The sequence below is a fragment of the Callithrix jacchus genome, chromosome 5 (genome assembly GCF_049354715.1).
Source record: "Callithrix jacchus isolate 240 chromosome 5, calJac240_pri, whole genome shotgun sequence".
Classification (NCBI taxonomy): domain Eukaryota; kingdom Metazoa; phylum Chordata; class Mammalia; order Primates; family Cebidae; genus Callithrix; species Callithrix jacchus.
In genome coordinates, this window is record NC_133506.1 from 134,055,568 (window position 1) to 134,083,310 (window position 27,743).

The 27,743-nt window shown below is 53.6% G+C and overlaps 1 long non-coding RNA gene across 1 annotated transcript; it reads left to right on the forward strand.

Moving 5' to 3' along the window:
* The first annotated feature begins 290 nt into the window (after positions 1-290).
* On the forward strand, positions 291-27,644 carry LOC103793402 (uncharacterized). Its single transcript, XR_013536048.1, has 6 exons — positions 291-4,026; positions 11,188-11,309; positions 14,397-14,538; positions 16,426-17,808; positions 25,465-25,624; positions 25,772-27,644. It is a non-coding gene; the product is annotated as an uncharacterized LOC103793402 (long non-coding RNA).
* Positions 27,645-27,743: the final 99 nt, after the last annotated feature.

Sequence of the window (27,743 nt, forward strand, 5' to 3'; positions counted from 1 at the left end):
TCCTGCCTTGGAGCTTGGAGGGACCTGGCTCTTCTGTCTTGCTAGCCCCCTGGTATCTGGGTGCCTGACCCCACTCCGGCCACCCATTTCCTCAGCCCTGTGACCTTTATCTTCTGCAGGCTCCCGGACTGAGACAGAACACATCTCCTTTCTCTGGGAAAATCATGTCCCCAGGGGCCCTGCAGTGGGCGGCCTGGAGTTGAGTTGGAGCCTTCCTTGGGTAGAAGGAACAGGTCCCTGGCTGGACCCACCGGCCGCTGACAAGACAGCAGGTGCCACAGGTGCCACCCCTTATTTTCACAAATATTCACAAAGTGCTGTTTAGTGTCGGGCTGGTTCTGAGGATCAGGGACACAGAGTGAGCAAACCAGAGGCCAGGTCCTCCAGAGTTTGGATTCTAGGGAGGAGGCAGTGTCTGGCAATAGACAAATGGATGGGACACAGTGTCCTGGGGAGAATTACAGGATTCATGTCCAGAGCCACTGAAACAAATGACCACAACCTAATGGCCTGGAGAGGACACTTTTATCATGGAAGGGCTCTGGAGGTCAGAAGTCCAACAGGGTCTCTCTCACTGCTCCGAAGTCCAGGTGTCAGTCGGGCTGATTCCTTCTGGCAGCTCTGGGGGTGTCTTCGTTGCTGTTTCTGGTCTCGAGGTGGCTGAGCTCCTTGGCTGATGGCCTCTCCCTGTGGCTTCCAGGCCTCTTCCAGCTGCTGCCCCCCCAAGCCCTGCTTCCCCTGCCTCCCCTCTGCCACCAGCTCTCCTGTCTTCCTCCATCCTCCTAAGCATCCTGTGATCACACTGCGCCCAAGGGACGGTCCAGGACCATCTCCCATCAAGCTCCTCAGCCTTTGTCACCACTGCATGGTCCCTTTGGCCATGGAAGGTGAGTTTCAGGGGCCTTTATTCTATCAACCACAGTTAAATGGAGAAACTCCAGGTAGGAAAGGAGTGAGCTGGGAAGGGAGACTTCCTGGAGGAGGCGACATCTGAGTTAAGCAGTTAAGCAGGTGTTGGGGGAGGGCAACCCAGGAGAACAGTGAGGCCTGGAGGGGCTACGCTCACTTGGAACACCAGCAAGGACTGGGAGGGAGCAGAGGGAGTGACAGGGCCGCAACCCCACAGGGAGTTCCTATGCCTCCCAGTCTTCCCTCCTTTCTCTCCTTCCTGCTCTCACTCCCATCCCCTTCCTTCCTTCCTCTGCCCCTCCTCCCTTGCTTCCTTCCTGCCTCCCTTCCTTCCTTTCTTCCCTCTCTTCCTCCCTCCCTCCTTTTTGTTTTTTTCCCTTCAGTTGATATTTCTTTTTTTTCTTTTTTGAGATGGAGTCTTGTTTCTTCGCCCAGGCTGGAGTGCAGTGACGAGATCTCGGCTCACTGCAACTTCCTCCTCCCAGGTTCAAGCGATTCTCCTGCCTCAGCCTCCTGAGTAGTTGGGATTACAGGTGCCACCATGCCTAGCTAATTTTTGTATTTTTAGTAGAGACGGAGTTTCACCGTGTTGGCCAGGCTGAGCTTGAACCCCTAACTTCAGGCGATCCACCCGCCTCGGCCTCCCAAAGTGCTGGGATTACAGGTGTGAGCTACTGCACTCAGTCTCAGTTGATATTTCTAAGAATCTGCTTAGAGGGGACCAGCTGATACTGGGGCCTGTCAGAGGGTGGAGGGTGGGAAGAGGAAGAGGATCCGGAAGAATAGTGGGTACCAGGCTAGGACCTGGGTGGTGAAATCTGCACAACAAACCCCAATGTCACGGGTTTACCTGCATAACAAACCTGCACTTGTGCCCCTAAACTTAAAGGTTTGTTTTTGTTTTTTTTTCCATTTTCACACTACTAAGACATACCTGAGGAAGAAAAAAAAGTTTTTTTCTTTTCCTTTTTTTTTTTTAAATGAGGGCTGGGCACGCTGGCTCATGCCTGTAATCTCAGCACTTTGGGAGGCCAAGTCGGGCAGATCATCTGAGGTCAGGAGTTCGAGACCAGCCTGGCCAACATGGCAAAACCCCATCTATCTCTACTAAAATCACAAAAATCAGCCTGGCGTGTTGGTGGGCATAATCCCATCTACTCGGGAGGCTGAGGCAGGAGAATCGATTGAATCCGGGAGTCGGAGGTTGCAGTGAGCCTAGATTATTCCATTGCACTCCAGCCTGGGTGACAGACTGACACTCTGTTTCAAAAAAAAAAAAAAAAAAGCTGCGGGGGGGGGAAGCTTGTTGCCCAAAAGGGCTGCCATGGCACCTAAAAATGTGGCTTTCTCCTTCTGAGAGGGGCCGCCCGCCCCTGCCCACCAGTCGGCTGGCTGTGGCTGAGCTAACGCCTGCTTGACGACCTGAGCCAGCATGCCGGTTGACCTTTCTGAAATGGTCTCCTTGGATCATGGGCAGAGACGGTCTGAGGGGAGCCCGCCCGAGGGGTCCAGGCCGGCGCTCACAGGGCTGGGACCAGCTGCTTTTACACTGCTTTTCCACCTTTCTTAGCCACTGGCAGAAGAGGGATTATTGTTGCCTCTTACAGGTAAGGACACTGAGGGTCACAGGTAAGTCACTTCCAGCCAGGTGTATGTGACCTCAGGTCCGGGATCAGATGGAGGCAAGCTGGGCAGGGCCTCCCACCTGCTCCCCTGGAGGCCCATGAGCCTGGGTCCTGGGGCCCTGATTCCTATAAACCGGGGTTGATTGTGGCGAACTCCTTTCACTGGCACCCCTGTCCCACCACAGGCAGCTGGGAGGCCTGGAGACAGGTGCAGAGCCTCTGGGTGCCTATTCTTGCCCAGCCCGAGGCCTCAGGCCACAGGAGACCACCTAGAGCAGGAGCTGGGGGTGGGGCCCAGCCTGGGGCTGGCACAGCTGGGCCTGTGGAGGGGTGGAGGGGCCACTGGGGAAGGGACTTACCAGCAGCAGCTCTGCTGGGACCTGGGAGGTTCTCCTTGTTTCCAGTAACAAGTGGGGGTGGGGAGGTGGGGGAGTTGGGGGGTGGGAGGAGGAGGCTTCCCCCAGGTGCCAGCTGTGCCTGAAGACTGCAGGTCCCCTCCATTGTCTTCTGTTCTCAGGTCAGCTCCTTAGTCCCCTCCCTTCCCCTCTCCTCTCCCCCAGAACCCCCCTCTCCCCCATCCTCTCCCAGTCACTCCCAGGCTGACTCCTCCCCTGGAAGGGAAAGGAGAGCCAGGCTCACTCACCTGACCGGTCACAGTTGCTGGGAGGAGAAGCAGAGGCCAGTGGTGGCTCCAGCCAGGGTTGCCCAGTCGCCTGCCTCGCTCAGCCTGCTCCTACCCCTCCCACCCAGCCTGGCCACCGGCGCAGTCACTTTCCTCACCAGGCCTAAAGACCTCAGCTGACCTGCAACACCAGGTGGCCCAGCAGGGTCACCGAACTGGAAACTGACCCCGAGTTCTATGACATACTCAGGGAGCATGGTTCTCATTTCTCAGCCCGTGTCTGAAACCTGGGACATGGCAGAGTGGGCAGGACTGTCCTCTGAGCTGGTCCCCCTTTCCCTCCTCCCCATCTTCTCTCTCCCCAGATCTAGGGCTCACTCTGAGGTGTGGGTGACACTTGCCCCCAACCCCAGCCTCTTCAGTGCAGGGAGCCAGGGACTGAACTGCGGAGGGTCTTTGGGCAGGCTCCTGGGACTTGGCAGAGGGCCTCCCTTTCCCAGGGGAGCGAAGCCTCTACCCCCACCCCCACTGTGCTCAGACATGTACCCTCAACCTGGCCTGGGGAGACTGGCACCAGGTGGAGCCGGTCCCCAAGGAGACCCAACCCCCAGGACATCTGTTGCAGGGTCAGCTCTCAGGGGCCCAGGGCCAGTCCTCTCTGCACCCCACCTTCCCTGTTCAGTGTGGCTTGTAAGAGGTTACACACAGTACTATGCAAAGCACATGCAAACGAGGCCCCACTCCAACCAGTCACTCTCTCCAGGTGAGACCACTCAAGCCCTCTGGTCATCAGCAGCAACAGCAGTGGCGCCTACGGCAGGCTGGACTCCAGGCCGGGCCTCGGGGCGTGAAGAAGAAGGTGCAAGTCAGGTAAGCCATAGTCAAAGAGAGGGCGCACCACCCGAGGAATGACTGAAGCAAATCAGTGGCACTTCTCTCCACCCCAGAAGGGCGAGGACAGACACACGCGCCGTCTAAAATGGCTGTGGAAGCAAGCTTGCACCTTCAGTCTCTCATTTGTTCACTTATTTGGCAAATACTTGTTCAGTGTCTGTTATGAGCCAGGCATGTTCCGGGGTCTCGGGATATCCCAGCAGATGAAATGCCTGACTTGGAAGGCTCCAGCTCCAGCGGGGAGAGAGAAAAAATACAGGTGACCGTAAGGGTAGCCAGAGAAAGGAGAATAGACCCAAAGTCAGGCAAGCAAGTTTCATTAACCTGCCGGGCTGCTCCGAGCTTACAAGACATGGGTTTTTAATGGGGTGAGAGGAGCATAAGGGAGTTTCAGGTAACAGACCAACAATACATTGCCCTGTGACGTTTGTGGTGGCAGTCTTTTAAAAAAAAGACACAAGTCAGGATGTTTTACAGATATGTGTCAAAAAGGAATTCACAAGTAGGATAACCAACATGTTTTCCCTGTCCTCCTTCCAGCTGCCCCATAGCTGTAATCAGGCTTTGCTTAATTGTAGCTTGTCTGGCAGCCTTGATGTGGCGTCTAGGTAGGGGTTCAGGAATGCAGCTGCAGAGCAATCAGAGGGGGTGGGGTCAGCCTGCGTGGAGGGAGTTTCTGAGGCAGCACAGCTCTGTCCCTAACCCTGACAAGTCAGGGAAAGCAAGGAAGCAGAGGCGTTAGAGGGGACACGGAGCCGCTGGAGTGAAACCCAAAGGATGCACCGGTGGTGTGTGTTCCAGAAACCCAGGGAGCTCTGGGCCTTGGGAAGAGTATGGGCTGTGCAGGGGCCATGTTGTGGGAGGGGGCCCTGCAGCGTCACCCAATTGCCCTAGGGAGGTTGCGGTGGGAGCAGGCAGAGCACGGAGCAGAACCAAGTCCCTTGGGCAGGACATGCCAGGGGCTGTGGCCAGGGGTGGCAGTGGAAGGGCTGAGAGGTGGTTTGATTCTGGGTTAGGAAGAGCTTCCCTTTGCCTCTGAAGCTTCTATGAAAACCAGTGGACAAAAGGCAGATTCCTAGGAGAAAAGGCTCACAAAATGGACTGCAATTTCATCGCACAGGAGTCCCAGACAGTGATTACCCAGCAATCCAGAGGGGTCCAGAAACTCCACGCCCTTCTCTGTGGGGGAAGAGCTGGTGGGGAACGTGGCAATTTGAGGCATAGTCAGTGATTTTGGGGGGGAAAATGAAATGAATGGCCCTTGCCCAGATGATGGTTGGTGAATACTTCTCTTTGGGAATTGAATGGGGTGGAAGAACACACAGTGGTTTGGGAGGACGTTTGTCTGGGCTCTAGGTGTGGGGTTTCATTTCGGCCTCTTGCTTTGTGATGTGACTCTTATTTATTTATTTTTTTGAGACGGAGTTTCGCTCTTGTAACCCAGGCTGGAGTGCAATGGCGCGATCTTGGCTCACCGCAACCTCCGCCTCCTGGATTCAGGCAATTCTCCTGCCTCAGCCTCCTGAGTAACTGGGATTACAGGCACGTGCCACCATGCCCAGCTAATTTTTTGTATTTTTAGTAGAGACCGGGTTTCACCATGTTGACCAAGATGGTCTCGATCTCTTGACCTCATGATCCACCCGTCTCGGCCTCCCAAAGTGCTGTGATTACAGGCTTGAGCCACCACGCCCGGCTATGTGACTTTTAAATAGCATTTCAGGGAAGGCAGTTGTGTTCCTCCTGGCAGGTCTAGTTTTAGGTGGCTAAGGGAAGTCGGAGAACAGCCTCATTCTGTGCCTGTAATCCCAGCACTTTGGGAGGCTGAGGTGGATGGATCACTTGAGGTCAGGAGTTCGAGACTAGCCTTGCCAACATGGCAAAAATCCATCTCTACTAATACAAAACTTAGCCAGGTGTGGTGGTGTGCACCTGTAATCCCAGTTACTGGAGGGCTGAGGCAGGAGAATCACTTGAACCCAGGAGGTGAAGGTTGCAGTGAGCCAAGGTTGCACTGGGGCCTGGGTGACAGGGTGAGACTGTGCCTCAAAATTTTTTTTAAATGTGCCAGGCATGGTGGCATGTGCCTGTAGTCCCAGCTACTCAGGAAGCTGAGGTGGGAGGATTGCTTGAGCCCAGGAGTTCTGTGTAGTGCACTATGCCGATCAGGTGTCCACACTAAGTTCGGCATCAATATGGTGACCTCCTGGGAGCGGGGGACCACCAGGTTACCTAAGGAGGGGTGAACCAGCCCAGGTCAGAAATGGAGCAGGTCAAAACTGTGCTGATCAGTAGTGGGGATCGCGCCTATAAATAGCCACTGCACTCCAGCCTGGGCAACGTAGTGAAACCCCGTCTCTTTAAATAAATAAATAAATGTATTTGTTGTTTCTCTGAAATTCAAATTTCACTGAGCATCCTGTATTTTATCTGGCAAGCCTAGTCCCACTCTCTTCCAAATTCACTTCTTTTTTTATTATTTTTTTGAGACGGAGTTTCACTCTTGTTACCCAGGCTGGTGTGCAATGGTGCAATCTTGGCTCACTGCAGCCTCCATTTTCTGGGTTCAGGCAATTCTCCTGCCTCAACCTCCTGAGTAGCTGGGATTACAGGCACTTACCACCATGCCCAGCTAATTTTTTGTATTTTTAGTAGAGATGGGATTTCACCATGTTGACCAGGATGGTCTTGATCTCTTGACCTCGTGATCCACCCGCCTTGGCCTCCCAAAGTGCTGTGATTGCAGGCTTGAGCCACCGCACCCGGCCTTTTTTTTTTTTATTGAGACAGAGTTTCGTTCTCATTGCCCAGGCTGGAGAGCATTGGTGCTATCCTGGCTCACTGCAACCTCTGCCTCTTGGGTTCAAGTGATTCTCCTGCCTCAGCCTCCTGAGTAGCTCCTATGTGCCATCACACCTGCCTAATTTTTGTATTTTCAGTAGAGATGGGGTTTCACCATGTTGGTCGGGCTGGTCTTGAACTCCTGACTCAGGTGATCCATGTGCCTTGGCCTCCCAAAGTGCTGGGATTATGGGCATGAGCCACCATGCCCGGCCCTCCAAATTCACATCTACAGGAAGATTTTCCTGCCCTAACCATGCATTTCTCCGAGATAAAGCTGCATTTTTATAATTTCGTCTTTGCTGGGGCTGAAATGGCTGCTGCTTTTTGCACTTTATAGTTTTACAATTGCAGCAGTGAAAAATTCTTGCTGGCAAGACGATGGAAAATGTAACTACAAAGGGAATCATTCATTTCATCTGTGTCTTCATTGGAGACATGAAATGGATTCGCAGTCATCCCACTTCAGTTGCTGAGAATTGCGGGTGTTTCAGAGTTGCTCACACAGCACATTGACACTCATCAGTGTGAGGTCTCTTTGCAGCTGCCAATGGACTGAGTGATTGTGTTTTGGAAGCAGCAGTAACGTTTATTCCTAATAATCCTGCTGCAGTGTGTTCTTGGTATTTTATAGTTGTTGCAGCAAAATTTATATCCTACAGAATTATGACAATATTCAGCTCCTAATATGATTATGATTTTTGTTTGTGTGTTAAAACCACGGAAATACAATTTAGTCCCGACAATACGGTGGCAATTTTATGCCGCTAAAACTGACCGTAAATAATAAACACAATAACAGAATGCCTGTAAACACACAAAACGTGCTTCTCGGAATAAGTGAAATCTCCATCGCTCTTCTGATGAGACCAACAGCTGGGGAGCCCCGTCCAGCAATTAGGGCTGCTGGGCAGACTTCAAAAGGATGAAGCAACTTCTTCGCAGGCCTCCCAGAGAGTAGTTATTTCACATTCCAGAGCCCAAGTCAGCCCAGCTCAGAGATCACAGGCTTGTCCGTCACCTGATGAGTGGACAGACGCGGGACACAATGTGTGGTGTCCACACTGCAGAACACTGCTCAGCCGTCAAGAGAAATGCAGTCCTCATACACACTGCAACTCAATGAGCCTTGGAAACATCCTGCTCCGTGAAAGAAGCCAGATACAGCCAGGCATGGTGGCTCACGCCTGTAATCCCAGCACTTTGGGAGGCCAAGGTGGGCAGATCAGGAGGTCAGGAGTTGAGACCAAGCGAAACCCTGTCTCTACTAAAAATACAAAAATTAGCCGGGTGTGGTGGTGCACACCTATAATCCCAGCTACTTACTGAGGAGGCTGAGGTTGCAGGTGAGACAAGATCGTGCCATTGCACTCCAGCCTGGGCAACAGAGCGAGACTATCACAAGAAAAAATAAAGAAGCCAGACACAAAAGATGTATACTTTTGATCCATATACTGTATGATCCCATTGAAGTTAAATAGCCAGAAAAAGGCAGGGCACAGTGGCTCACGCCTGTTATCCCAGCACTTTGGGAGGCCGAGGTGGGAGGGTCACTTGAGCCCAGGAGTTTGAGACCAGCCTGGGCAACACAGCAAGATCCCCATCTCTACAAATAATTTTAAAATTAGGCAGACATGGTGGTGTGAACTTGTAGTCCTGGCTACTTGGGAGGCTGAGGCAGGAGGATCCCTTGAGCCCAGGCGGTTGAGGCTGCAGTGAGCTGTGATGATGCTGTTACACTCCAGCCTAGGCAACAGAGTGAGACCCTGTCTCAAAAAACAAAAACAGCATTAAAAATATCCAGAAAAGGTCAATTTCCATAGACAGAAGGTAGATGAGTAGTTGCCAGTGGCTGGGGGAGGGATAGGGGAATAGAGTGACTGCTCATGGATTCTTTTTTTTGAGACAGAATCTCGCTCTGTCACCCAGGCTAGAGTGCAGTATTGCAATCTTGGCTCACTGCAACCTCCATCTCCTGGGATCAAGCGATTCTCCGCCTCAGCCTCCCAAGTAGCTGGGATTACAGGTATGCTCCACCATACCTGGCTAATTTTGTATTTTTTTTTTTTTAGCAGAAATGGGGCTTCACCATGTTGGTGAGGTTGGTCTCAAACTCCTGACCTCAGGTGATTCTCTTGAGTCAGCCTCCCAAAGTGCTGGGATTAGAGGTGTGAGCCACCATGCCTGGCCTCATGGGCACTTTGGAGATGATGAAAATGTTCTGCAATTGGCTACAGTGATGGTTGCACAATTCTGTGAATGTACCAGAAGCTGCTGAGTGTACAGTTTTATTTTGTTTTGTTTTTTGAGATGGAGTTTTGCTTTTGCTGCCCAGGCTGGAGTGCAATGGCACGATCTTTGCTCACCGCAACCTCCACCTCCTGGGTTCAAGCGGTTCTCCCGCCTCAGCCTCCTGAGTAGCTGGGATTACAGGTATGCGCCACCACGCCCAGCTAATTTTGTATTTTTAGTAGAGACGGGGTTTCTGCATGTTGGGCAGGCTGATCTCAAACTCCTGACCTCAGGTGATTTGCCCACCTCGGCCTCCCAAAGTGTTGGGATTACAGGCGTGAGCCACTGTGCCCGGCCAAGTGTACACTTTTAATGGGTGAATTGTATGGTGTGTGAATGCTCTCAAAGCTGCTAAAATGAAAAAAGGAAGAAAACACGCTTCTGCTCCCTCTGCCCCTACCCCAGCCTCCCCTGGGCTTTCAGCTGCTGTCTCTAGAGACTGTTTGGAACAGGCAGCTGGGAAAATCTAACAAAATCCCACTGGCTTCTCCTTTCCTTGGGTTATTTGTACTGCCCCCTTTCTTCATCATGAAATGAAAAGTGACATAACCCTAAAATCCAGATGGGCCATAGGGCCTATTAGGCAATCTCAAGAGAGCCACCTGCAAGAGACAGAGGTGTGGCAGCAGCCCTGGAGAGGAGGAGGCCAGGCAGAGAGCAGCCAGCAGCCCTGGAGAGGAGGCCAGGCAGAGAGCAGGGAGGCTGCCAGGGTGGAGCCTCTGCCCCGCCATTCACCAGGCTGCTGTGGAGGTGCCTCTGCGTGTATCATCCCCAATTTATGAATGGGGAAACTGAGGCAGAAGCCATGATACAGCCAGAAATAACAGTCCTAGGAACCATACGTGGACAGTGAGTTATTCCACTTGGTGTCTGCGTCACCCAAAGGGCCCAAAGTGTGTGGGCTCCTTGTCAGCTTTTTTCTCTTAAAAAAATTGTGGGGCTAGGCGTGGTGGCTCACACCTGCAATCCCAGTACTTTGTGAGGCAAAGGAGGGTGGATCACTTGAGCTTGGGAGTTTGAGACCTGCCTGAGCAACATTTCAAAACCCCATTTCTACTAAAAATACAAAAATTAGCCTGGTGTAGTGGCGCACGCCCATAGTCCAGCTACTCGGGGGGCTGAGGTAGGATAATCGTTTAAGCCCAGGAAGCAGAGGTTGCAGTGAGCCAAGATGGTGCCACTGCCCTCCAGCCTGGGTGACAGAGTGAGACTCTGTCTCGAAAAAACTGTGATAAAATAGGCCAGGCGCAGTGGCTCACGCCTGTAATCCCAGCACTTTGGGAGGCTGAGGCAGGTGGCACCTGAGGTCAGGAGTTTGAGGCCAGCCTGGCTGACATGGTGCAACCCCGTCTCTACTAAAAATACCAAAATTAGCCAGGCGTGATAGTGCATGCCTGTAGTCCCAGCTGCTCAGAAGGCTGAGGCAGGAGAATAGCTAGAACCCAGGAGGCAGAGGTTGCGGTGAGCTGAAATCGCACCACTGCACTCTAGCCTGGGTGGCAGACTGACACTGTCTCAAAAAAAAAAAAAAAAGCTGTGGTAAGATACACGTAACATAAAATTTGCCACTTGAGCCATTTTTACGTGTTTCAATTCAGTGGCAGTACATTCGCATTGTGCAACCAAGCGTCAGGGGTGACACGGGCTGTCCAGGATACATGGCTGCTGGGGCTGCAGGGACCCGCCCTGGTCTTCACGCTGCCGTTGCCCCTGGACAGGGCATATCTTCTGAGTGGGACCAGAGACCAGGAGAGCACGGGATTGGTTGAGGTCACCAGTGCTTGGGGCAGTTTCCTCCAACACCATAGTCCTGGGGTCCCCTTGAGTCCCCTCTCCTGCCCCTTAGTTTGCTGTACCCCAGAGGGTGACTGGGCCCCCCATGCCTTGGAATGTGGAACACTGCTTGCATAGGCAGCTTCCAGGTACCCGGGATGCCACAAGGAGCCAGGAAGCTTCCAGACTTGCCTGATCTCAGAACTATCTAACTCCTTTTTTTTTTTTTAGACAGGGTCTCACTCTGTTGCCTAAGCTGGAGTGCAGTGGCAGGATTTTGGCTTACTGCAGTCTCAACCTCCAGGGCTCAAGTGATCCTCCCCGCTCAGCCTCCCAACTAGCTAGGACTACAGGTATGTATCACCATGCCCCAGCTAAGTTTCAAAAATATTTCGTAGAGACAGGTTTTTCTGTGCTGCCCAGGCTGGTCTTGAATTTCTGGGCTCAAGCAATCCCCCTGTCTCAGCCTCCCGAAGAGCTGGTATTGCAGGCGTGAGCCACTGTGCCTGGTCTGTCTGAGCCACTTTTAAAAGTATAGGTTCTCTGGCTTCTCTCCAGTAGAGACCAAGCCACCTCCACATCTATGATAAAGAGGTACAAGGGGCACTCTTGTGATACAAAAATGGCAAATCTGGCCAGGCACAGTGGCTCACGCTGGTAATCCCAGCACTTTGGGAGGTTGGGGTGGCAGATCACTTGAGGTCAGGAGTTCGAGGCCAGCCTGGCCGACATGGTGAAACCCCATTGCTACTAAAAATACAAAAATTAACCAGGCATAGTTGTGCATGCCTGTAGTCCCAGCTACTCTGGAGGCTGAGGCAGGAGAATCATTTGAATGAGGGAGGTGGAGGTTGCAGTGAGCTGAGATCACGCACTGCACTCCAGACTGAGAGATAGAATGAGACTCTGTCTCAAAAAAAAAAAAAAAAAAACAGGCACAGCTGTTTGTTTGTGCACTCATTCCCTCACTCATTACTGCAGTCCTGCCTGTGTGTGCCTCACCTCTCCAGCCAGATCCTGCCCCCGCCCTGTGTGAAGGCACAGAGCCCCTGCCTGCGCACTACTTCCTTCTTCCCGGGCCACCTGCTTCTCCCCTCGTGCCTGAGATTGATGGCTGCAAGGCTTCTCCTACTCATCAGCCTTCAGCCAGCTCTGTTCGTGGGGGGAGCCCTGGGCAGTGCCAGGCCGGACGGTGGCCTGTTTGGCTCCCTGAAAGCCTTGGGGCTTCCTCGGGGTCCCGGACATGGGGTGCTGCTCTGATTCCAGCCTTTGGGCTGGGCTGCTGCTGGCAAGTATTCAGTTCTGCTGCTCAGATGAGCGAAGGGACAGGAGGCAGGTGTCTAGGCGCAGCCGGGACCAGGGACTTTTTTTTTGAGACAGTTTCACTCTTGTTGGAGTGCAATGGGGAGATCTCAGCTCACTGCAATCTCTGCCTCCTGGGTTCAAGTGATTCTCCTGCCTCAGCCTCCAGAGTAGCTGGGATTACAGGTGCCTGTCACCACACCTGGCTAATTTTTGTATTTTTTAGTAGAGGCGGGGTTTCACCATGTTGGCCAGGCTGGTCTTGAACTCCTGACCTCAGGTGATCCACCAGCCTCGGCCTCTCAAAGTCCTGGGATTACAGCTGTGAGCTGCTGTGCCTGGCCAGGATCAGGGACCGCTTAGGATCCAGCTGCAGCCCAGGGCAGAAGCGTCCCCGCGGCTTTCTCCTGTGAGTTAAGTCAGGCCTTAGTGAGCAACTTCTGCTTCTGGGCCGCTAGAGGGAGACCTTCGCAGCCTCGCACTTGGTTGAAGACACCTGGCTAAGGGGCATGAATATGTGTTGTGTGTGTGAGTGCTAGTGTGAGTGTGTTGTGTGAATGTAAGTGTAAAAATGTGTGTGTGCACGTGTGATACTGTGTATTGTGAGTGGCTGTGTTGTGTGTGTTGTGAGTGCAAGTGTGTGTGTTGTGTGTGTTTCAGTGTGAATGCATGTGAGTGTGTGTAGTGTGTGAGTGTGTGTGTTGTATGTGTTTTGTATATGTTGTATGAGTGTTTTGTGTATTGTGTGTGAGTATGAGTGAGTGTGTGTGTGTGTGTGTGTGTGTGTGTATGTCCTTTCTGGGCATGTCCGTGTGGGCGTGGGCAGTGGCCTGAGCCCTGCCCATCCTGCCAGGTGGCCTGGCTTGCCAAGGTGGGGAAGACCTGAAGGCTGGGAGGTGAAGCGGGGGGCCGCATGGGCAGGAATATAGCTACGAGGCTGTGGTGGCATCCATGGAGACGTTATTGGGCCTTTTCTGTTCCTGCCACTGTTCTTTGCATCCCGTGTATATTATGAGAAACAGTTGTATCAAAGGAGGGCCTGTGAATCCAACACCCACTTTACAGAGGAAGAAACCTGAGGCTCAGGGAGGTGGAGTCACTTCCGGAGCTGGGACCTGGGCTCCACAGCACTAAGGAGCCCTGCCTCCTGGGACAAGCAGCCGCCTTGTGGCGTGGCCTGTGTGCCCAAGCCAGCCTGTGGGGCCTGGTGGGCTGGCTCTGGGTTCCAGCTCTGTCGCCTGCCTGCTGAGTGACCTCTGGCAAGTCCCTCCACCTCCCTGAGCCCCATTTTCTCTTCTGTAAGATGAGACTCACAACACCTACCTATTTCTCTGGTTATTTAGAGGTTTAACTGACACCACATGCAGAGGGAGGCCAATTCCAGGGCCTCATCAGGAGCCTTGGCGTGCGGCCACAGGGCCTTTGTATGTCCTGGGTGTGCGCCTAAGATGTGAATTAGAAAGATAAGATGCCCCCTCCCTGTGCTTCCCTTCCTCCCCTGCGGCAGGGCCAGCATGTGAACTATGGAGGCGCACCGGGCCCATGCTCAGAGCACCCTGTGCTAGGTTGAATGGTCTCTGTCACCATTTCAAAATTCCAAGCAGTTTATAACAAGGAGCCTGAATCTTCATTTTGCAATGGGCCTGCCACCATCACAGCTGGACCTGCCCTGCAGCTGGAGCGCCGTGGCCCAATCTCAGCTCACTGCAACCTCCACCTCCTGGGCTCAAGTGAGTTCCCTGCCTCAGCCTCCTGAGTAGCTGGGACTACAGGCGTGCACCACCACACCCGGCTAATTTTTGTTTTTTTAGTAGAGACAGGATTTCACCATGTTGGCCAGGCTTGTCTTGAACTCCCGACCTCAGGTGGTCCACCCACTTCAGCCTCCCAAAGTTCAGGAATTACAGGCATGAGCTACTGTGCCTGGCTGCCCTGCAGTTTCTTTTTATTTATTTAATTAATTTATTTTTTTAAGAGACGTTTTCACTCTGTTGGTCAGGCTGGTCTCAAACTCCTGACCTCAGGTGATCCACCCGCCTCGACCTCCCAAAGTTCTGGGATTACAGGTGTGAGCCACCGCGCCCGGCCTGTCCTGCAGTTTCTACTCCTGCCTTGTCCCCTGCATCATCTGCCCCCAGCAAGGAAGGAACCTAAAGAGCAGCAGAGACGGCCCCTGGAGATAGAGCGGGCTCAGCATACCACTGACGCCCATCACCAGGCACCTTCCTCAAATTGGACAGCGGCCGCTCCTCTCCTGGCACACGCTCAGCTAGCCTCTAGGTCAGTTGCTCCTCCTAAAATGAGGCTGACAGTTGAAACCCTCCAAGCTTCCCAGTCATAGCCATGGCCCCTCTCAGCCCACACCCTGTTCACTCTGGATTGCTAGTGGGGATCCCTGAGCCAGGGTTCTCCCCCAGGGTTCACTTCTATGAAGCGTTCTGGGCTTCTTCACACCCCCAGTTCTGGCGGGGGCTCCAACGCAAACTTGTGTGAGCCTCAGCTGGGCCTTGCACTGTCCCATCTGCAAACAGAAACTCTCACGACACCGAACAAATGCCTCGGTCCCCAGCACCTCCTTGGGGATGGTGAACTCTGTGGTCAAAGGGCCATCTCAGGGGAGCCACAGTATCTGTGCTTCAGGCAGCCGAGTTGAGGACGTGTGACATCCTGGTGGCATCATTCATCCTTCACTCTTGGCTCTGGGGCTGGGCACCTGCTCTCTGGCCCTGCCTGCCGCCAGGGTGAATGGCCTTTGCGGCAGATGGTGTTCTGGGAACAGGTAAAGTCCTGGCCAGTGGACAGACCACAGTTGGAGCCTAGGTGGATGCCTCCCCAAGGTCCACCCTGGATCCGACTCGGCTCTCCCTGGGTGCGGTGACACCATTGCCAGTTACAGACTACCCAAGAGTGCCCCAAGGTCTAAGCATAGGGTGCACAGGGGCTGGTCTCATTCACCCCAGATCTACCGGCCTGCAGCCCAGCCTGGCTGCATCCCTCAGGCCACGAGCACTGTGTTTTGAGAATGCTCCTCCAGGCCTGCAAAGTCTGCCAAGGTGAATGTCAAAGGGACATGGGGGCAACAGCTCCCAAGATCAGCCCGAATCCAGCCTCCTCATCTGCCCTCTCCATGGGGCCCCTCTCCATGTCCTCCGCCTTCTCAGATTGGTGTCCAAACCGCAGCCTCTCGTGGTCTAACCTCCTGCTTCAGTCTGTCTCTGACCAGGTTCTTGCTCCCAGGGAGAAGCGAGCTTGGACCACTGCTCTCAGAAGGGTCCCCCTAAGCTGGAACCTGCCCCTGATTTAGCTGGGTGCCCTGGGCACTGTGCTCACCTCTACCAAGCTCCCAGAAGCGAGGGCTGGGTACCTGCCTCTCTGTGTCCAGCCTCCTTCCTTCTTTCATCAGCAATCAGTTATTAAACATCCATAAAACAATGCTTGAGGCCACTGCAGCTGTCCCCCAGGCTTTTTTTTTTTTTTTTTTTGAGACAGAGTCTCACTGTCACTTAGGCTGGAGTGCAGTGGCATGATCACGGTTCACAACAGCTTCAACCTCCTGGACTCAGGTGATCCTCCTACCCCAGCCTCCCAACTAACTGGGACCACAGCTGTGCCCCACCATGCCCGGCTTGTATTTTTTGTAGAGAGGAAGTTTCGCCATGTTGCCCAGGCTGGTCTTGAACTCTGGGGCTCAAGTGATCCACCCACCTTGGCCTCCCAGAGTGCTGGGATTTCAGATGTGAGCCACCAGGCCTGGCCCTATCCTGTAGGTTTCTAATCTAGACTCTGGGACTCATTTAGGTCACCTCTTACAGGAAACTTCTGTCACCTCTTCCCCACCATCTGCTTTACTTCAGGGATGAGCCTTAATTGGTCTAAGCCAATCTGACTACCTCACTTCCTTGGTTCTAATGATATAGGACGCATGTCCCAACTTGGGTCAGATGGCCCTTTTAATAGATTTAAATTGTTTGCCTTTCTTTCTTTCCTTCCTTCCTTCCTTTTCTCTCTCTCTTCCCTTCCTTCCTTTCTTTCTCTTTCTTTCTTCCTCTCTCTCCTCTCTCTTCTCTCTCTCTCTCCTCTCTCTTCTCTCTCTCTCCTCTCTCTTCTCTCTCTCTCCCCCCCACCCCCCCCTCTCTCTTTCTCATGGAGTCTTGCTCTGTCACGCAGGCTGCAGTCTGGAGTGCAGAGCCACAACCTCAGCTCACTGCAACCTCCACCTCCTGGGTTCAGGTGATTCTCCTGCCTCAGCTTCCCGAGTAGCTGCAATTATAGGGAAGGCACGATCCTTCACGCCCAGGTAATTTTTTTATTTTTAGTAGAGATGGGGTTTCACCGTGTTGGCCAGGCTGGTATCAAACTCCTGACCTCAGGTGATCCACACCTAGGCCTCTCAAAGTGCTGGGAATTCAGGTGTGAGCCACGGCATCTGGCCAAGTAGTTCCCTTTCTGTTGCACTGGGACCTAGAGGCACATGGCCTGGGCCTGCCCAAGGGTGTCTTGTGACCCTGAGGGAGAGCCTGCAGAGGACAGAGTCCTTCCCTATGCGGAAGAGCCTGGCTGGGTGAGTGCTCCTCTGACAGAGCAGTGTCCCTGAGGGTCAGTCATTCTCAAATTCAATATGCCCCAAGTCCTGGTATTCTGGGCTATCACTGCCCAGGAAAACGCGCTCCAAACCCTGACCTTCAGGCCTGCTCCTTTTTGCTCATCTCTGGAATCCCTCGTGCAGAGGGTCTTCAGATCCACACAAGCTCCTCCTGCTTGGCCCTAACCCATCGCTCCAGGGGGCTGAGACACACACAGGTAATTGCGTTTCAAGGGAAGGGCGTGAGAGGTCCCCAGGACACCCCAAGACCTGGAGGGCCAATAAATGGCCGTGAATGGTGGTGAGTGAGTCAGGTGGCGAGTGTGACCATGAAGAGTGGGCAGACTCCCCAGAATACCGGAGGGGGCAAGCTGTGGTCTGGACGAAGGGTACACGCCAAGGCCAATTGTGGTTGCTGGTGGGATGCAGCTGGGAAACCAAGAGTGAGGACCCCAGACCCTGGCGGCTGCACTGCCTGGGGGCGTGCGGCATGGCGGTGTGCTGCTCCTACCCTGGCCACAGCCGCTGACCGCAGGAAGGGGTCTCCTGCCTTAAAGCAGGGAGAATATCCCAGAGCTAAGGCCAGCCCTGCACCCCGGCCGGGAATCCCAGAACACCCTCCCCCGATCTTAGGTGCTGAGCAGCCCTGGATGGTGACCCCTGGGTGGAGAGAGCACGGTCGGTCATTTGCAAGAAATCCAAGAAAGATGTGTGGAGAGGTTGCTTCTCCCTGTGTTGCGACATCTGCAAAGTGAATGCTGCTTTGTGTCTCTGTTGTTGTTTTGATGATGAGGGGAACCTGAGTCATGGCCTTTATGAATCTGATTGTTTCTTTACAGTAGCAGCCTACGTTCTGGAAGAAGCCACATGCTGATTTGTAGGCGGCCTGGCCAGGTGCTTCGGAGGCTCCGACGGCATCAAAGCCGTGATTTTAGATCCGTGCTCTGGAGGCACTTGTGTTATTTAAGGTCAGTGTGGTTAGATGCATAAAGGTAATCATTGTGTTAAATGTGTGAGTTATTGAGCAGGCCCCAAGTGGACGTGATTGTCCACGTTTTCATATTAAAATTACATTTATAAAGAGAAGGCTAAAATTTGTCAGCGTTTGGAATGCAAGGTCTAAGAAAAGCTAGGTTTCAATACTGACAACTTTTACAACTTTATATATTGACTCTTTTTTTTGAGACAAGACTCTGTCGCCCAGGCTGGATTGCAGTGGTGCGGTCACGGCTCACTGCATCCTCAACCTCCCAGGCTCAAGCAATTCTCCCATCTCAGCCTCTCAAAGTCCTTAGATTACAGGTACATGCCACCATGCCAGACTAATTGTTTTTAAAAAAATTTTATTGAGCCAAGGTCTCACTAAGTTGCCCAGGCTAATCTCAAACTCCTGGGCTCAAGCAATCCTCCCACCTCAGCCTCCCAAGTACCTGAGACTACACGCACACACCACCACACCCAGCTAATTCTCATTTTTTTTTTTTTTTTTTTTTTATGGACAGGGTCTTATTGTGTTGTCCATGCTGGTCTCAAACTCCTGGGCTCCAGCAGTCCTCCCACCTCGGCCTCCTAAAGTGCTGGGATTACACGCATGAGCCACTGTGGCCAGCCTTGGCTCAATTCAAATTCAAGTCACTAAGTCTTCCTTGGAAAGCACAAAACCTCCCCCAGGCCTTAAAATAATCAAGTGACAGAAAAAGGAGAGGCCAAGAGGCGCTATCACCTGGGGAGAAGGTAGGCTCTGAGCTGGGCCAAGAGGTGCTATCACCTGGGGAGAAGGTAGGCTCTGAGCTGGGCCTGGAGCCGGGCAGCAGAGTCATCTTAGCACCCGGCAAGCTGCACCACCCAAGCACTGCCCTCCCACACCCACCTCTGCCAGCCTGGAAACCTCCCTCTTGGGCTCCCTCTGGCTTCTTGGGTGGAGTCTTTTTTTTAAGATGGAGTCTCTGTCACCCAGGCTGGAGTGCAGTGGCACAGTCTCAGCTCACTACAACCTCTGTCTCCTGGGTTCAAGCAAATTCTCCTGCCTCAGCCTCTCAAGTAGCTGGGGTTACAGGCACCTGCCACCACACCTGGCTAATGTTTGTATTTTAGTAGAGACAGAATTTCACCATGTTGTCTATGCTGGTCTCGAAATCCTGACCTCAAGCGATTCACCCGCCTTGGCCTCCCAAAGTGCTGGGATTGCAGGTGTGAGCCACTGCGCCTGGCTTGAGTTGAATCCTGAGGTCTCAATCAGACAGCCTGAAATTCATTCACTTGTTTATTCATTCAACAAACAATCAAGCACCTGGACACTCCAGGTTCCATGCCAGGAGCTGGGAGTTCACAGAAGAGCACAGGCCCCAGCCCTGGGGCTGTGTCTTGCTGCCTTCATGGCCTGTGACTGCTGTGGTCTGAATGCTGGTGTCCTGCAGATTCACATGCTGGATCCTAATGCCCAATAGGGTGGTGTTAAGAGGCTGGGCTTTTGGGAGCTGGTTAAGTCATGGGGGCTTCACCCTCACAAGTGGGATTAGTGCCCTTATGAAAGAGGACTGGGGGAATGTGTTTTCCCTTCCGCCATGGGAGGACAGAGCGAGAAGGTGCTGTTTGTAAGGAAGGGGTCCTTGCCAGACACCAGATCGGCCGGTGCCTTCATGGTGGACTCTGCAGCCTCCAGCACTGTGAGTGATGCATTTCTGTTTTGTTTTGTTTTGTTTTTGTTTTTGTTTTTTTGAGGCAGAGTTTCATTCTTGTAACCCAGGCTGGAGTGCAATGGCGCGATCTCCTGGGTTCAGGCAATTCTCCTGCCTCAGCCTCCTGAGTAGCTGGGATTACAGACATGCACCACCATGCCCAGCTAATTTTTTGTATTTTTAGTAGAGACGGGGTTTCACCATGTTGGCCAGGATGGTCTCGATATCTTGACCTCATGATCCACCCTCCTTGGCTTCCCAAAGTGCTGGGATTACAGGTGTGAGCCACCGCGCCCGGTTCCTGTTGTTTGTAAATTACCTAAAGTATTTTGTCAGGGCTGGGTGCGGTGGTTCACACCTGTAATCCCAGCATTTTGGGAGTTTAAGGTGGGCAGATCACCTGCGGTCGGGAGTTCGAGACCAGCCTGGCTAACACGGTGAAACCCTGTCTCTACTAAAAATACAAAATTAGTTGGGTGTGGTGGTGAATGGTTGTAACCACAGCTACTTGGGAGGCTGAGGCAGGAGAATCGCTTGAACCTGGGAGGCAGAGGTTGTGGTGAGCCAAGATTGCACCACTCCAGCCTGGGCTACAAGAGCGAAACTCCGTCTCAAAAAAAAAAAAGAAACGCTTTCTCATTATTTTAAAAATAGCAGCATTACAGAATAGGTACTGTGGAAAGTGAAACTGTCCTTTCCCCCGCCAAGCCTCTGTCCCTTTCTTCTTCCTTCCTGGGTGCTCAGCCTGCCAGGGCCACTGAGCAGAGCTGTACAGGTTATAGCTATCTGTCACTTTTTTTTTTTTTTTTTGAGACAAAGTCTTGCTCTGTCACTAGGCTGAAGTGCAGTGGCATGATCTTGGCTCACTGCAACCTCTGTCTCCTGGGTTCAGGCTATTCCCCTGCCTCAGCCTCCCAAGTAGCTGGGACTACAGGTGCCTGGCTAATTTTTTTTTTGTATTTCAGTAGAGACAGGGTTTCACCATGTTGGCCAGAATGGTCAATCTTCTGACCTCGTGATCCACCTGCCTCAGCCTCCCAAAGTGCTGGGATTACAGGCTCACACCACCACGCCTAGCTAATTTTTGTATTTTTAGTAAAGGCAGGGTTTCACCATGTTGCCCAGACTGGTCTTGAGACTGAGGCACAATAGCAGGGGTCTGCGTGCGACCATCACTGTCCTGGGAGTTGAATAAAAATCGTGACGCGTGGCCAGTCTGCACGAGCACCAGCCATCCTCTTGTTTTGTGTTTGCCATACACTGTGCTCAGATCTTTTTCTTCATTATTTCATTTTACTTTCTCAAAAACTCTGCATGGGCAGCCACTCTTCTTCTTTTTTTTTGAGACAGAATTTCCCTCTTGCTGCCCAGGCTGGAGTGCAATGGTACAAACTCATCTCACTGTCCCCTCACCTCCCAGGTTCAAGTGATTCTCTTGCCTCAGCCTCCCGAGTAGCTGGGATCACAGGCACGCACCACTACGCCCGGCTAATTTTTGTATTTTTAGTAGAGACGGGGCTTCTCTATGTTGGTCGGGCTGGTCTCAAACTCCTTACCTCAGGTTATTGCCCTCCTTGGCCTCCCAAAGCGCTGGGATTACAGGTGTGAGCCACTGTGCCTGGCAGCCACTCTTATCCCCCATTTCAAGAACCTGTTCATGGAGGACCTGCTCACAGGATACTTGCACACAGCTCAGTGGGCGCAGAGCTGGGACTCAAAGTGGGGCCTGCCTGCGTCCTGCTCCATGTTCTTGCCCTCAAGGCTGAGCTGTTGCAGTGTGGCTCATCCAGCGGGGCTTCATGCCTAACAGCCCTTCCCCCTGCATCCTCATTAACAGAGCCCCAGCCCCCAGATGAATAGAGACGGGCCAGAGCCAGTCCTACTAACCCCCTGCTCTTTGGCCAGTGATTGGTATAGGGTGCTGTGTCACCCTCACCCAGGTCTGCCAGTGAAATGTAGTCTGGGGGATCTCTGGAGGGCATTTGCATTTGCTCACTGCACTGTTATGTGAGGGGTGATGCTCGGAGCTATGGCAGCTACCTTGTGCCCATGAGGAGCAATAGCCTTAATACTAGGGTGAGCAAAAATCCAGGTGTGATTTCCTTCCATACAGGACTTTCAGCACCAAAACTGGCAAAATACTAAGCAAATCAGGATGATTGCTCACCTTAAACTGATGACACAGGAAGACAAGACACCTGGGTCCTTGTCAAGATGTTAACCTCTGGACTTCTTTTATTTTTTGAGATGGAGTTTCGCTCTTGTCATCCAGGCTAGGGTGCAATGGCGCGATCTTAGCTCACTGCAACCGCCACCTCCTGGGTTCATGGGATTCTTCTGCCTCAGCCTCCTGAGTAGCTGGGACTACAGCCATGCGCCACCACACCTGGTTAACTTTTGTATTTTTAGTAGAGACTGGGTTTCACCATGTTGGCCAGGCTAGTCTCGAATTCCCAACCTCAGAGGTGATCTGCCTGCCATGGCCTCCCAAAGTGCTGGGATTACAGGCATGAGCCACCATGCCCAGCCTGGATGTTTTGTTATGTGAACAATGACTGTCTTTTTCTTTCTTTTTTTTTTCTACTGTGAGACAGAGTCTCTCTCTGTCACCCAGGCTGGAGTTCAGTAGCCTGATCTCGGCTCACTGCAACCTCCGCCTCCCAGGTTCAAACAATTCTCTTGCCTCAGCCTCCCAAGTAGCTGGGATTATAGGCGCTCACCACCACGCCCAGCTAAGTTTTGTATTTTTATTTGAGACAGGGTTTTACTGTGTTGGCCAGGATGATCTCAATCTCTTGACCTTGTGATCCACCCACCTTGGCCTCCCAAAGTGTTGGGATTACAGGCATGAGCCATCGCCCCCAGTCGCCCCCTCCTTTTTCCAAACCCTGCCCATTGGGTGGTCCTTGTTAAGACCGCAGCATGATGACATTGGCTGAAAGATGTCCTGTCCCCAGTCTTATTCAAGGGATTTAGATAGCGTGAAGGCGAATCCCTTTTTGCCAGAGGTGGAGACCAAGGCCCAGAGTGGGGACAGAGAGAGTCATAAACAGCGGCCTGGCGAGATCCCCCGGAGAAGGGCTTGGAGCCCCTAGAGGCAAGAAAAGCCCGGGACTGGGAGAAACGGCACCCATGGTGGGGCTTCTCCTGGGAAGAGGACCTGGGGTGGAACAGGTGATTCGGGAGTGAGTCAGCCACAGGGCGCGGGGAGGACAGGCTCCTGTGGAGCTGCGGTGGCCCTGGGGCCTCAAGTCAGAAGTGAATAACCCGGGAACGGAAGAGGTGAAGGGAGCCCGCCAGCCAGGAAGGAAGCAGGAGGCCTTGCCTCGTTTCCTGGCCCAGAGAAGACATGTGGCAGAGGGTTAAGCCGAGTCTTGTAGCCTGCTCTGCATGTGATGCCCGAGACTGGGATGAGGGAAGGATTGAGGAAACCGTGCTCGCTGCTCCCCAGGGGCTCACAGTGTGTTGGGGAACAGGAAGGAGGAGGGGACAGGCGAGAAGAGAAGCGGTGAGCGCCCAGCAACCCACGAAACACGTCAGAAAGAAGGGGTAACCCCAGGGCATGCCTGCCCCTGGCTGCCGGGATGCTTGGGAAGCCGCTGAGGATGAGGTGGCGTTAGGGAGGCACCTGGCTGGATGGACACAGTGTTCACAGTAGACCTGAAGGCCATGAGCTCCAGGCCTGGAGCAGCACACCCGCAGGAGGTGAGAGGCATGGGAGGCCAGCGAGTTCACCCCTGTGATTTCAGCTGCAAGAAACGAAACAGAGTTCAACCATAAACATCGTCATTGCCGGCACTCCAGCCTGAGCAAGAGTGAGACTCCGTCTCAAAAAAAAAAAGGAGGGGGAGGGGGGCACACGTCCAGGCTAGGTGTGTCCCATGTCCAGGCTAGGCATGGGGTCCCAAGCCAGAGTTGGGAACAAGCTGACCAAGAAAACCCTTCAGGGCAGCTGCTCCTTTCCCAGGTCATCCATGCAAGAGGGCACCAGGGTCTGCAAGCAGTGCCACTGGGCCACCATGGACAGGAGCCAGTGGGCTTCCAGGAAGGGAAGCTAAAGATACCCCTTCCTGGCAAGGCCCAGAGAGGACTGGGATCCAGTTCCCTGTCCTGCTGTCTCTGGGGGCAGGGTGGTGACCTGAGGGACCTACAGCAGCTGTGTGTCCCCGGCACTGCTGGAGGCTGGAGTTTGGGACTGGGCATCTATTGGCCAAGACCAGGCCAGTGGGCGAGGGCAGGGCAGGGTGGGTGAATTACTGGCAGCCCGCTGGCTCTGTCTGTCTCTCTGTTAAGCTGCCCACTGCATTCTTTGGTCTGCTACTTCCAGGCAGCGTCTGGGGTGGGTCCCAGGCCTAGCCTGCCCTGTGTCAGGGAGTCCATGTTTGGGATCAACAGCGCTACTGCTTAGGGCGGCAGCTGAGGCGGTGGGTGCGGCTTGGACGTGATGTTATGGGGAGTTGGGTACCTGGGACAAGGGCCGCCTCTCTCTTGTGCCATCCTGGGAGCTCAGGTGACCTGGGCGGGAAGGGACGTGTGCGTGTGAGTGCCTGTGTGTGTGCAAGTGTGCATTGTGGGGCGTGGGCACGTGTGTGTGTGGCTGCCTTGAGACGAGGGGTTACAGGCCCGAGTGTGCCCGAGTCTCCTAGAATGTGTGGGTGAGTGGAAACCTGTGGGTGGCCCTGTCTGGTGGGGGGGCCAGAGGGGTGGCATGGGCAGTTTGGGTCTGGCTCCCTAACCCCAACCTGGCCCAGGGCAGCTGCTCATAGTGCTTCTGTCAGGACACCTCCAGGGTTCCCAGACTGTGGGATCCCCTGTGCTACTGCATTGGCCATCCCCCCCCCCCACACCCACACCTCTGCCCAGGGACTGTAGGGCAGCGAGAAGCAAAGGCGTGGACCCAAAACCCACCTTCATGCACTGTGGTGGCTGCACGTGGACACTGGTTGATGCCTGGGGTTCCCTTGGTTTTTTATTTAATTCTTTTTACTGTGCTCAGATATACGTAACATAAAATCTACCATTTTTACCACTTTTATTTAATTAATTAATTTTTTTTTTTTTGAGACAAAGTTTCGCTGTTGTTGCCCAGGCTGGAGTACAGTGGCCTGATCTCAGCTCACTGCAACCTCCGCCTCCGGGGTTCAAGAGATTCTCCTGCCTCAGCCTCCCGAGTAGCTGGGATTACAGGCACTCGTCAGCACACGTGGCTAATTTTGTTGTTTTTTTGTTTGTTTGTTTTTTGAGACAGAGTTTTGTTCTGTCACCAGGCTGGAGTGCAGTGGTGCAATCTCAGTTCACTGCAACCTCCACCTCCTGGGTTCAAGCGATTCTTCTACCTCAGCCTCCCGAGTAGCTGGGACCACAGGCACATGCCACCACACCCAGCTAACTTTCGTATTTTTATTAGAGATGGGGTTTCACCATATTGGCCAGGATGGTCTTCATCTCTTGACCTTGTAATCCACCTGCCTCAGCCTCCCGAAGTGCTGGGATTACAGGCAAGAGCCACTGCGCCCAGCCCCATTTTTGCCACTTTTAAATGTACAGCTCTGTGACATTAAGCACCTTCACAATGTTGTGTACCCATGGCTGTGACCCATCTCCAGAGTGCTTTCATCTTCCTGAGCGAATGTCTGTCCTCAGTAAACACCGACGCCCCGTTCCCCCTGTCCCCAGCCCCTGCCCCTACCATTCTACTTTCTGTCACCATGAATCTGACTCGGCTAGGGACCTCCGGTCAGTGGAATCACACGCTGTTTGTTCTTTTCTGCCGGGCTTACAGCACTCAGCACAGGGTCCCCAGGGGTGTCGTTTCTCCATTGATCTGCTGGTGGACACGTGGGCTGCCGCTTCTGGCGGCAATGAGATGTTAACCCTGGCACTGGACAGTGGCGGGCGCCTGGGCACATGATGGGACTCCCTGAGTCTCATGTTCTTCATCTACAGGGCGGGATTCGTAACTGTCCCTGTGCTTAAGCGAGGTCCGGCGTCGTATTGGGTCCCAGGCCTGTGACTACTCATAGGAGGGGAGAACAGGGCCAGCGACTCCAACTCTCACAAGCCTGGAACTGCGGAGCGGGAACATCCCCCACCTCGTGGGGCTGTGGTGAGGACACGTGTGGAACGCAGCCGGCTCAGGGGAGGGGCAGCGAGGACCAGGCTGGGCACTGGTGGGAGGAGAGGGACCCTCCGGGCTCTGTAGGGTTCTCAGCTTTTTCTGACTTCTGTGGTCCCCTCCTATCTCCTTCTATAGGGCCCCCAGGCCTTCCAGAACCCTCTCATGGGGCACATCAGGTCTGCTCGAGCTGCCTGACCAGGAGAGCATCCTGTCCTTCCCTCCAGAATTTCAGTCCACAGCCGTCTTCCTACTCACGTCTGGCCTCGGCATTCCTGCCGGGCCCTCCCCTGGAAGCGCAGGATGTTTTGTTCAGAATCCTGAGCCCAGGGCCTTCCAGGTGGCAGTGAGAGATCGGATGTCCAGCCAGCTTGGGGGCTTCCCCATCCTGCAAGTGTGGGGGCCTCCTTGCTGTAGCCAGGTCAGGTTGGCCCGAGGGAGACAGCAGGATGGTTCCAGGAAGCCTGGGACTCTCCCCAGATCAATGCAGGGCCGGCCGGTCGCCAGCAGTTTGGGCCACAGCATCAGAGCTGGGGTCAAGAGGTTTCTAGCTCTCTTGCAGCTCTCAGCCCTGTGTCCAAGCTGCTTCCTGCTGGGCAGTGACGTCCCTAGTCCATTTCCCTCCCTCTTTCCTCCCCTGGCCTGAGCTCAGCCCATGGAAGGAGGCCCGGTGTATAGAAACCTTGATCTGAACCTCTGAAGGATGTCAGAGCAGCTTCTCCAGGCCTATGTGACTCAACATAGGACGTGGGGCAGGCGGCTCCACCGCTGAGCCTCGGTTTCCTCATCTGGATGCTGCGGGTGGACAGCACCCAGTGCAGGGTCAGCCCGGGCTTACATGAGACGGCAATATAGAAGCTTGGCTGATCACAGCCCCCAACGCACCTTAATCCCTTCCCATTCCCCAGCTCCCCAGCTCTAAACTGAGGGAGCCAGTTAGGCTCTCCTGCAGTAGCAGGTGGTGAGACAGAAGCTTTGAGAGGCAGCAAAGAGCAAGGACTGTGCAGCAATGATGCATGGCCCAGGTGGGTCTCCCTCCCTTCCTGTGCCACTTCTGCAGGGCCCAGTGCCCACAGGGTCCAGGGCCCCATTTGGAGGGCTCCGTGGTGGAGGAAGCTGCTCCTCCTCCTTCCTATGGCCCACTCCCTGTCCCAGAGGCCACTGGCCCTGCTTCACTGCCTGGTGGTGGGTGAGGAGGTCACTGTGAGATGAGACACACTCCAAAGCTGGGTGGAGAAACCAGACTGGGAGCCGAGACTTTCTCCAGCCAGCTCACGCCCTGAATACCACGAGAAGGAAGCTGGGGATGGCCTCATACTTGGAGCTTCTCCCACCTTGTCAACGCCCCCAGGCTTCCTTCCAGAGCCCTCTTCAAGCTCCTGCCACCTCTATCCTCACTGCCAGCCCTTGTATGGTGGCCAGTCTCCAAAATGGCCCCAGAGATCTTGTCTCTGGTATTCATGCCCTTTGGGAGCCCCTGCCGCATGGAATCAGGCAGATTCACATGACTTCTGCGCTGGCCATAAAGCATCGCCTCATCCATCTAGTCTGTGAGCTCATGTACTCTGGGGGAAGCCAGTCACCATTTCACGAGGAAGTTCAACGACCCCACAGAGAAGCTTGTGTAAAGAGGAACTGAGGCCTCCAGCCAACAGCTGCATGAATGAGCCACTTGAAAGCAGATCCTTCAGCCCCAGTCAAGCCATCAGATGACTGCAGCCTCAACCACCGCCTCCCTGCAGCCTCATGAGAGACTCCAAGCCAGAACCACCCAGCCAAACCACTCTGGAGTTCCTGGCCCACAGAAATGGTGAGAGATAATAAATGATTGTTGCAAGTTTTGGGGTGAATTGTAATGTAGCCAAAGTCACCAGAATACCTTGGGAAATTGTACCTCAACTCATTGAGAAAGACGTCCTGGAGTGTCTCCTCCCTGGATCCCCAGCCCTCTGCAGGCTGCTGTGTTTGTTTTCTATGCTGTGTAACACATTATCACAAACTTTGGAACGAAGACAGCATGTACTTTACTATATCACAGTTTCTTCAGCTCAGAAGTCTGGAAACTGGCTGGGCATGGTGGCTTATGCCTGTAATGCCAGCACTTTGGGAG